Source organism: Nelumbo lutea, chromosome 1 (assembly GCF_056320005.1).
Source record: "Nelumbo lutea isolate HS-2025 chromosome 1, American lotus-T2T, whole genome shotgun sequence".
NCBI lineage: Eukaryota > Viridiplantae > Streptophyta > Magnoliopsida > Proteales > Nelumbonaceae > Nelumbo > Nelumbo lutea.
Genome location: NC_142684.1, coordinates 190,551,788 through 190,563,636, shown reverse-complemented (window position 1 = coordinate 190,563,636; position 11,849 = coordinate 190,551,788).

Genomic DNA, 11,849 nt, shown 5'->3' with positions numbered 1-11,849 from the left:
AACAGTTTACTATTATATTGTCATTTTTTATTAGGATCATATTATTAAATATGAAGTTCTAAGTTGGTATCATAGATAATTATAAATGTCTAAGTATAGTTGAGTGTAATCACCTCAAACTACTGTACCATCTCGATTAATAATTGGTTCAGTTCTGTTTTGGGTCTATCTTATAAAGCTAATTAATAATCGGTTCAAGACTGGTCTGCCCTATATCGAACCAAACCTTTCTCATTGACAGGTCTAAGGGTGGAGCGGATATCATCAGATAATCTCTTGTTCTTTACCCTTCCAAATCACTATCTGTTGCTTTTCTTTTTCTCTTTCACAATAAGTTCATTAGCATATTCTAAATCATTTGCCAGCTTTTACATGCATAATTAATTAAGCCTATTCAAATCCAAGGCTAGGATTGAACCTCCTAGCCCTCTCCATGTGGTCTACTACCCTTTTTCCGAATCGTTTTCAATCTAAAGTGATACTAACTGACTAGTGCATTTCCTCATCAATGGTATATACATTTTTGGACCCACAATCAGTCTTCGTCAGATGGGCAGACCGGGTCGAATACGGTCTGAATTGGTGGCCCAAATGAACTGGGTTATGCATGGTCATCCTGTTTCCTTGATGTATTAATATGAATACGCAGCAAAGGAAGCAAATCCTATCAAAAGAAAATATATGACAAGAAACAGAGGGAGAAAAACCTAGGCTTCAATACAATGAACAAATAGGTTTGATTATTGAGCAACACTCTACAGAGGCTCATACTTGGGTAGGAAATAAATTTCCGATATCAAAACAACCCAATCAGGGCGAAGGGCCAGGGCTGAGAATGTGATATGACTGATATCTAACTTTGATTTGTGAATTGAAAGCTGTGTGGAACAAGTGATGGTTATTAAAACGATGTCATTTTAAGTGACCAAAACTAGCAACAATAAAAGTTTCCTCTTTAGTGCGCATGATAGTGAGGATTGAAAGCATTAGAAAGGGGAAAAAGAGAAGAGATTATGTTTCACCATACATGGCGATTAAAGGGTCCAACCCAAAAGGCAAATCACCTTCTAAAACAAGACAATGACAGTGAAGGGTGGTTTCTTTTTGTTTTTGTTTCTTGGACTTATAGATTGGATATTTTAGTGGATTTCATAGTTGGGCTTTACTTCAAAATGTAGGAATAATCAATGAGAGCCACACAAACAAGGAGGGGGACTCACTCTTGCTTGTAGGGTTCCTTGCAGACCTGATCATGTAGATTGCAGAGATGGAGTCACTAGATGCCAAATGAGTGTGTGTACATGTAATTGGGGCAGATTTGAATAGGCACTGCAGTGATGGCTTCATGTTTCTTGTAGGTGCCAATGGCAAGGCAAAATTCAATTAGCCAAGCTTGGCTTTGTAGGGGAAATCTACCGCTGACGCTGAGGTATTATGGACTATGAGGCTGTCAAGAGCCGAGCATAGTACTTCCTGACTTGGGCTCACTAGAAAAGTGGTTCAGGCTTAGCTCAGATTGGTGATAAGCCTAAGCTCAACTTGGGTCGTTCAAGTCAAATTTCAAAGCCAGTAAAGCCCAAAATTTACAAACTTGTAGTTTAGAAATTTGGATTGGCTGAACGCTTTAATTAGTTGTGTAGCAGGCCGTGGGACCAATGATAAAGCCCTACATGGGGTCCATATTAAGAAGTTGAATGGTTATGGGTCCATGTATATTATAATTGATGTAAGGTATTATAATTGGTTTTATCCATGGTTTTCAAAACCGGACTGGAAAAACTGCGAATTGATCAGGTGACTGGTTTTGATTTCTGCAAAACTAGAATTTCTTAAAAAATCATTGATTTTGGTCAACAAATCATTGATCTAAACGTTCGAATAGTTTTAACCATTTTTTATGATTTTAACACAGCATCGGGCCTGGGTTTTCAAGCCAGGCCTATTCAATTTTTAACAAAATTCCAACCTGAGCCCACCCAAATTTCACCCATGTAATTATCAAGAGAAATTTGATAATAAATTACAAAAGGAATAAGCTTAAATTAAACAAGAGAGTAGAGACAGACTCTTTGTTCCGGTTCTAAAATATGTAACTGGTAACATATCTTTCTGGTTGTAGCGGAGAGTAGAGGATTGAATTCTTCCTCCACTGGGGTATTGGGACTGTGTAGCCCTCTGGTTTATCAGCAATAGAAACGTAGAAAGACCATCTGAAAGCAAGGTTTTAAATATCGACGGGTTGATACGTTGGTAGGGCATATCGGCCTGCATAGGTACATTTTTTTTTTAATTTTGTTTAACAAATATCGGCCGATACTTGTAGATACTTTGAACATTGCAGAAAGTACTGTATTCTCTACTGTGTTGTTTCCTATTTTCTTTGATGGTCAATGTCAACAACAAATTTCCACCACAAAATGCATTAACTTTATTTGCTGTTTCATTCTAAAATATGGAAATTGTCTTTTGATAGAAGATTGATTTTGGAAGCTAGAAAAAGAAGCTTTCAAAAATTTTGAACAATTTAACCATCTATTTGGCATACCTATTACCCTATTACTGATGTGATATGTTGAACTTATTGGAATAAAAAAACATAAAAAAGAACAACGGATTTTCACTATTTTCAAATTATGAAAATGCATCAATCATACAAGGCCTCTTTTCATGTAAAAAATACCTCAACGAAACCACCATATAAGCCAAAAGTCCCCAAATTAGGATATGTTGTGGAAGTTCTCTAGAGGAAGGGGTTTCAATCCTTGATGCAATCAACTCCATCTAGATTTTTTTGCTCTAATTCAAAAAATTAGGAGGAGATTAGCTGAAAACTTAACCTAGAAAGTAGGGTTGGATTGGGCCAGGTTGAAATTTGAGTTAGAGAAGAAAAATATGAACCAAACATTAACTTGGATGGGTTAGGATTAAGGCCTTATATTACTTGTTATGTAACTGATGCTGCTCGAAATCGTCTGCTTCCTTGCTAGAGGTAGCTCGGATGACGAGTGTTGAGGTCGGCAGACTGATCTGCAAGAGAGACAAAATTAGAGTGTTTGGGGTTTAGATCGGGGGTGAGCACTTCAGTGTTTAAGCTGGTCGAGCTAAAATGAACAAGAAAGCAAGGGGAGTTAAGAGCTAAGAGTGATATTATTTGTACTTAATCATGCATACCTTGTGAAGGAATGTTGAGGTCCTTGTATAAGCATCGGGGTCCGAGTTTTGTGTCTGGGATATCCGGGAGCATAGGACCTTATCAGTCTATCATCTTCGGAGCGTGTTCATCCCACATGGGCGGTGATCCTCATCCAGTCTCTCCGAGCCATATGGGTGTTAGGGCCATCCATGCCAAGTAAGTAACGTGTTGCCACCTAATTCAGGACTGAAAGGCATACTACCCTAGATAAGGGTGACCCACCACGTAGGTTAGTAGCTTGGTACCCCAGATGTTAGCTGGCTAATCAAGTCTTTAGCTACCCAGGTCGGGGTCAAGCTAGCCTCCGAGGTCCTCGGCTTTCTCTTCCAAGGTGATGTATGCTACCTTTGTTAGGGGCGATCTGCCGTGCATCCTTTCCCACCAGCCTTCCCAGGTCGAGATGTAAATCGATATGTCAGTTTAGGTCACCTAGTATCTACCCAACCTGCCTCACATGGCGCCAAGGTATCATTTAACAGTTCAGACTTGTCACGTGTTTCTTTGTGATTGATCAGTCAAAGCACCCCTCATCAAATTAGGAGTGAACATGCCAATGTTCGTAATTCGCATGGGATCTCTATACTCTATAGAGCATGCTTAACACATGCCCTAAAACACATCCTAACTTTGCATTGAGAACAGTTTCCCATGATAAGTATAGGAGATGTTCTCAATGCATACTAAGATGTGCACTTTGTATACAAGGAACCCACGTGCCAATGTTTATAAACTAGCATGTTCACTTTTTTATTGTTCACGTAATAGGATACATAGTTGTGCAACCAATAGATACATGCTCTTGTATATTCATATGTGTAAATATCATACAATGGTTTATTTGGTCCACAGTTAGAGTTGAAATCGGAATCGGAATGGTCTATTCTTCTTGTCAGCTGTTTAATTCATATGGGAATCAGAATCGAAATCAAAATAAACTGAAATGGACTCTCATTCTCAAGGGAGGGAGAGGGAATGTTCATTCTCTCAAATGGGGTGTAGAATGGCATGCCAATTCTTGCTTAAACATTTAGGCTATATTTGGTTTGAAGGAAAAGGTAAGGAAAGGAAGGAAAAAGTAGAAAAACTTATACAAGATTGTATTTGTATAGGTTTTTCTGCCTTTCCCTTTCTTTCTCTATTTTTTTCTTTCAAACCAAACACAGCATTAAAATTGGAATAAACATTCCGATTCTAAACCCCATTCATATGAATCAAGCAGACCCTAAGGTAGTTGAGTGATATGGACATCTGCATGGGCAATAGATGAGAGCATATAGAGGAAAGGAAAATAAATGGATCAAAATAATGGTGGCATGTGAAGGAAAATATGGGCATTACGTAGTAAAGATGTATATCAAATGTGTTAAAATTTCTAAGATATGTATCATATGTAAATTCATAATTTTTAATTATTAAAATAATTATTTCATTATTAAAATTTTTATTTCTATAAAATTTTTGAAATTAAAAATCATTGCTTCATTTAATTGTAAATTAGTAGATTTGATATATTCAATTTAATTTTATAGTCTTGAACATATTGTAAATATTTTTTTATTTTTTTGTAAATAATAAATATATTGTCATTTAATGTAAATTAAAATATTAATTAATAATTATAAAAATATACAAATTTATAAATTTTAGGTAGTAAGGTAATTATTCTATTATTAATATTTTATTTATATAAATTTCTTGAGATTAAAATCATTTATTGATATAAATGTATAATTAACAGGTTATTCATTCCTTTTGTTTATAATATACTAGTTTTAAATATAATTTATTGTAATTTTTAGTTTGATTTCTTAAACATAAATATTGGCTATTTGTTTGGATGGGCATAAAAGTTAATAAAAAATATTTTATTTCATGAAATATCATAAGACGTGAGATGTCTTAATGGTTTGAAGGCATGTTAGGAGTTTTGTGAGGTGCTCTGGGTTTAAATCATGTTATTAGCATCATCTTTGTTTTTTCTAATAGAAGATGTCGTGTATTGATCGGTATCGGTATATACTGTGATACATTTTTATTCGTAATGTATCCTGTATCACCCTACACCGATACGATACGCCCCAACATATCTATATTTAAATTCTTGTTGACAGGTGTGGATAGAGAGTCTTATAAATAGGAAATCCAGAGTCCTTTCCAATTGTTACACGGCCTGCACAAACTATGTATTCTAGTATTGGAAAGCTTTGTAATTCAGACCCGATTTAGCAAAAGATTCCATGCTTCCTGATCCAATGTCTTTTGATAAAAACAATAATTATCGTTAATTATGTGATACTTTATTCATGGGACGATTTAGAGAAGAGTTAAATTTGGAAAATCGTAAAGAGATTTAAGCTTGGAAATTAGGTAAATGCCATAAATTCAATAAATTCATCATGAGCGGTTAGTGATGTCATGGTAGAACCCATTGATTTGGGGTTTTGGGGTTTTGAACATACATGTTAAACAACTGAAGGATCTTCAGCTTCCTCTGATTCCACCACTTCAGGATGCATTAGGGCATTTTCCGTGGCATCATCCTTCTGCCTCGTGAAGCTATTATTTTCATAGGGAGACTCCCTACCCTGTCGATCATGCTCGACGCCTCCAAGGATAGTCCTCTCCCTCATTCTTGCGTCCGAGGGGAGCTCTCAAATTTATTGTCGGTACTCCCACTGCTAGATGAGAATCAAGTTAGGGAATTCGTAAAACTAAGGTCCGGAGTTTGAATACGATATGGTTCGAAGGCTAAAGTCCTTTACCTAGTGTTTGAGTAAGAAGAAGAGAAGATTAAGGAATCAACTAGATTGGTGGTTGAGGCCTTTGGGATCACAAGCGGTATTTCAAGTGAATGGTGGGAACTGCCTCAACCAGTGACCCTATTTAAAGAAAAATGTATGACCCATGTCGCTTTGATCCAATGACCGTGGAGTTCTCGATATGGCAGCCTGAACCAACGCATTACATGTGGGATCAACCTCGAGAAGACGAAATGATGCCGAAAAGACAAACCAGTCCGCCTGTCGACTCTGGGTCAGGAGCAACCCAAACCAAGCAACCTAGCGTGTTGTTTCATGCACGACCACAATCGGTCAACACTGATGCTTGTCCCGCACATGGATCCATGATGACACCCGTATGGAGCACGGCCAATGAATGCGAATGCCTTACACCTGTGCTAGACACGGTCCCGCGTTATCTGCCCACCATGATCCTCCAAAGAGGTGAGAAGTAAACAAAGAAGTAGTTGTCGCATGGTCATTAAGAAGAACTCTCAGCAGCCAAGGCCGATACCTCCGAGCCACTACATGACGCTCTCTTCCACCAAAGCCAAGGCCTCTGCCCAACGCACCATCCAATGCCTCAATGAAGCTATGTAGTACTCTCTTCGGCCGAGGCCAAGGTCTCCACTCGGTGCACCGCTCGACTTCGGCCAATACGGCATCGAGAGTGGAAGGCAAGTGATGTATGCGCACATGGCAGGCCCCAGATTGTGTCATATGGCATCGACTGGATGGAATCCTGGCTATCCATCTCTAACTACCTCCAACTACTCCATGGCAAGGTCAGCTATAAAAGGGGGTACCCAACTCAAGGTAAATCCATCTTGCTCACTCTTACTCTCTTGCATTCAATATCTCGAGAGACATCTTTTGAGCTCTTAAGGACTAAGCTGTAAGTCCTCGTCTCAAGCCTGATCCAACCCCTCTTTAGCATCTGACTAACTTGACCATCGAAATCTTCTCCAATGGGATAACACCTAAGGCTTTTGATGTGTACTCTTCTCCTACTCACAGGTTAGACCCATCGGACCTTGAACTTCAGTGAAATTACCTTGTTGCCATCGGTCTCATCTTTCGCAAAAACAAGATCTAAGCTTGAAAATTAGGTAAATATCATAAATTTAATAAATTCATCATGAGTGGTTAGTGACGTCATGGTAGAACCCATTGATTTGGGGTTTTGAACACATGTTAAACAAGAGGTCACCGTAGTATAATAAATTCAATTTTATTATATTATTTTATTTCATTTGTATTGTAATTTTTTAATTTAATTTTATTATTTTATATATAAACAGTTATATACATCAACATTTATATAAAATAAAATTTTAAGATTTTTTTTTTTAATTTTTTGTCTATCTTATTAATTTATTTTAAAATTTTTTCTTTTTTTTTTTCATTTTTTCTAAAATATACCTCCTGACCCGACCAAGTTCAACCCACAACACCTTCTATTGTAGTATATTTTATATTAACCAAATTCTTTATATAACTTGAACACCAAGCTTGGGTGGGTAGCTTGAGTGGGTAAATATGGGGCCCTTAAATTTTGGTTGATAGAGAAGCATGTGTAATCTGGTAGTCACATTTTTATCAAAATTCATGGAAGGTTTTGATTGGTCAAATCCTTTCCGGTATCTTATCTTTCTGACATTATAGCTTTTTCGTGAAAAAATAACTCTGCTCAATTGAAATGTAAAATCTCCTTTGCTTAACACAGTTCATATATCTTACAGATCCCAAGTAGTAAAAATTAAAATTAAAAAATATAAAATTTTATTATGATATCAAAAAATATAATTAAAAAAAAATCTTATAAACAATCAACCAATAGAAGAGATCAATTAGATAATATTTATCAAAATTTACGAGATATTTTGCTTTTGATATCAAATCTTTCCGATAAAATATTAGAATTATCAACAAGTTAATTTGGTTAGGACAATCGGTGGATGTATGAAAAAGGGATAGGCCGTCATAGAGATATCAGCTACATATGAGAAAGTTCGAAGCGGTTACGTAACAATTTCACAAGATAAGAGATACGTGTAAGATGTTTCCTCATTTTGGGGCGAACGGTCTGGACGTTTCTCACCTTCTTTAGGTGATCCGCAAGTTGTTTTTTGGGTAAAATATAAAAAACTCCCTTGTAGTTTTTGATAATTATAAAAATCTTCTCTCAAATTTTATTTTAACAAAAATCTCTCTTAAACTTTTAAAAAATTCTACATATACCTCTCTTTTGTCATTGAGCCAAACGAAAACATTCAACTAATGCATTATTTTTTTCAAAATGACCATCCTACCCTTCTAAAGGATTCTCGATCCCTGTTATCATTCTCATAGGACATGAAAACGTCATTCCTGCTAATTGAATGATTCTTGAGCTCTATTAGTGGAGGTGAAGAGACAGTAAGCAGTGGAGGTGGGAGAAACGGTATGGTGACCAAGTCCAGAACTCGTGAGATGGAAGAAGTTATCGCCGTGATCAGGCAAAGTGGAAGAGACACAACCCATATAAGAAGGAAGACGGGAAAACAGAGCAATAAGCACCAAAGCAGTAGTAGACAGAAACGAGTAAACTCGACCAAACCCTTGAAATTTAAAAATTTCAAGTTTAAAATCTAAAATAAGGTGGTTAATTCCCTCTGCTAGTCTGCTTCACAGGTTCACAGGATTGGGACGTTAGAATTTATATTTGTTTGCGCTTTATTTACACTACAGTTTTTTTAGTATCGCTTCTTCTCCTTCATTAGCACTAGCAGACTTTTAGCACTCAGCTCAGGGACAGGGCCACGCACAGGATAGCAAGCGAGCAATCAACGAGTAAGATAGAAAGAGTAACCTACAAGGGAGAGGGAGAGGGAACGGGAAATTTTTTGAAATTGGAGGCGGTTACATTATCACCTTGTAGATCAGGTTTCACGTTATCAAGATGAAACCAGAGACATAAAATTTAAGGGCTCTCTTCTTGACATGATGGAATTTTAGGGGTAGGAGATTGAAAAAGAAAAATGATGGTAAATGGGTTATTTCAAGTTAAAATCAGGATTATTTTAATAAAATTATATGTGAAAAGAAAGAATTTACAGGACATTAATAGAGCTCGAGAATCTTTTAAAAGGGTAGGATGGTCATTTTGGAAAAATTAATGCATCAGTTAAACGTTTTTCGTCTGGTTAGTGACAAAAGGGAGGTATGTGTAGAGTTTTCTTAAAGTGAGGTTTTTGTTAAAATAAAACTTGAGGGGGTTTTATGATTTTTTTTTGGTATTTAGGTCAAATCAAGATCAAGCTTTTCTTTGATAGGCAACTCAAGTTAAAGTTAAGCGTCTCTTATAATTTTCATTGTTAATTATGACTCGAGTGTGGAAAATAATTGTTGGTGGCAACTTGTAAATTGGCAATTAGGTTACCATCTGATCGGCGGATAATAGAAGACCAATGTTGGTTTCCGGTATAAGGCTATTCATGCTTGGCCAACTGCACCACTCTTTCTTTAAGGCTTGTTTTGGATCGTGTTTATTAACTGAGAAGGGTAACGTTTGTAGCATGGTTTTTAAAACGGACCCGGTGATCGAATTAATGAGAGGTCCGGTTATCGGGTTGAATGGTCCCATCATTTGAATCGAATACTTGGCCCGTTCTGACAGAAAAATTAAAAAGGTCAAAATCGTTCTAACGGTTCGAATAGTTAACTGTTCGGTTCAGTGATTTGCTGATCAAAATCAATGGTTTTGGGGGAAAATCTGATTTTCCCATCATTTGAATCGAACACTTGGCCCGTTCTGACAGAAAAATTAAAAAGGTCAAAATCGTTCTAACGGTTCGAATAGTTAACTGTTCGGTTCAGTGATTTGCTGATCAAAATCAATGGTTTTGGGGGAAAATCTGATTTTCCCATCATTTGAATCGAACACTTGGCCCGTTCTGACAGAAAAATTAAAAAGGTCAAAATCGTTATAACGGTTCGAATAGTTAACTGTTCGGTTCATTGATTTGCTGATCAAAATCAACGGTTTTGGGGGAAAATCTGATTTTCCCATCATTTGAATCGAACACTTGGCCCGTTCTGACAGAAAAATTAAAAAGGTCAAAATCGTTCTAACGGTTCGAATAGTTAACTGTTCGGTTCAGTGATTTGCTGATCAAAATCAACGGTTTTGGGGGAAAATCTGATTTTTGGAGAGGTGACCAGTTCCCGATTTTTCCGGTCTGACCGTCGGCTTGGTACAGTTTTGAAAACCATGATTTGTACAATTTTGTCCTGAAAATCGAGAGATAAAAGCTTTCTTACAATTCAGCACTACTAGATGCAATTAGGCCTTACGTGGCTAGGTGCCATATCATATGCACCAAACAGTGAAAAAGACGTGCATGAATTAAAAAAAAAAACGGAAAAGGAGAATTCCACTGCACACCTATAAACATTTAAAATATCGAAATGCCCCCTTCTATACACCAATGTCCACCAATGAATTGGCATCAATTCTGAATTGACACCCACCCCAAATGTATTTTAGGCCTAAAAATTCTAACCCTGGGCTGAATCTTCATTCTCCCTTAAAAAAATCAATTTTTACATTTTTTAATAAATAATTCTCACATAATTATTACAATTCATTTGTTTTAAGTATGTGATGTTAATATGAGATATCTCACATTAATAATATAGGATGCTACTGTGTGGTATATATGTGTTTGAATTCCCTCCCTTTAATAACTATCCATTGATGAGACTTGATTATACAAATAGTGTAGATCAGACAAAAGCCTTACAAATTGAGATGCTTATTTTAAAGAAAGAAGAGATCTCTTGCATTACTGAGTATGACCGTATAAATTAAATTAAGCGTTCAATACCATATATTGTATAAGGCTGTATGGTAGAATTCAAAATGCAACATTGTGGTATAGTATAGTTTTCCATAAAAAATGATTAATAATGCAGAGGCTGTTGCTTGGAATTCTTCTGGATGGACTTGAACACAATATTTTCCAACCATGCGAAGACTTAAGAGATAGAAGAAGATTTTCTTAAAAGACTAGCCCACAACAGTGAAGCACAGCACGGACAAATTCAAGGAAATTGTTGCGATGATTCTTTGAATAAGCACATTCATTTTAGAGTTGTCGACTACACGGAAGGATCTACGGTTGGTCCGGCAGAGTTGGCAATTGAGTGACTGTAACCAATGCTAGTAGGGCTGCAGTTTAGGCTGGGTTATTCCAAACCTAGTTGGAAAAATTAGGGTTGGGTTGAAGTTAGGATTATAGTTAAAGGTTTGAAAGATATGAAACTGATTCAACTTTGAAATTGGGTTAGGGTTGAGGCTTTGACCAATTTGAGCCAATCCGAGTCTGATTTTAACTTCATATTTGTATGTATAAAAATCATAGAAATATGCATTCATGCATGTATATGTATATTCACTATTGATACATGTGGCATAAAAAATGTATATATTTATGCATTTATGTATTTTTTTGCAAGTCTTTTTGTATATATATATATATATTTATCTATGCATACATGTATGCATATGTATGCATGTATATTGTATGTGAAGAACTTTTAGGCTAAAATCAAACTATTTTTTAAAACATAGTAACTATGAGAAATAAATACAACTTGATAAAAGAAACTAGAGAAGTCAGACCAGTCTAAGCCCGACATGAACCAAACTTTATCCTAGCCCAGCCAAAATTTTAAGATTAGGTAGTTAGGGTTAGAATTAGGGTTTCAACAATCTGGATTGTTGGATTAGGGTTGATTTCAATCCAACCTAACCTGACCGAAATTTTAAGATTGAATTCGGCTGGTTAGAGTTGGGGGTTAAACAACTTGGGTTGGATTAGGTTTGAGCTCAG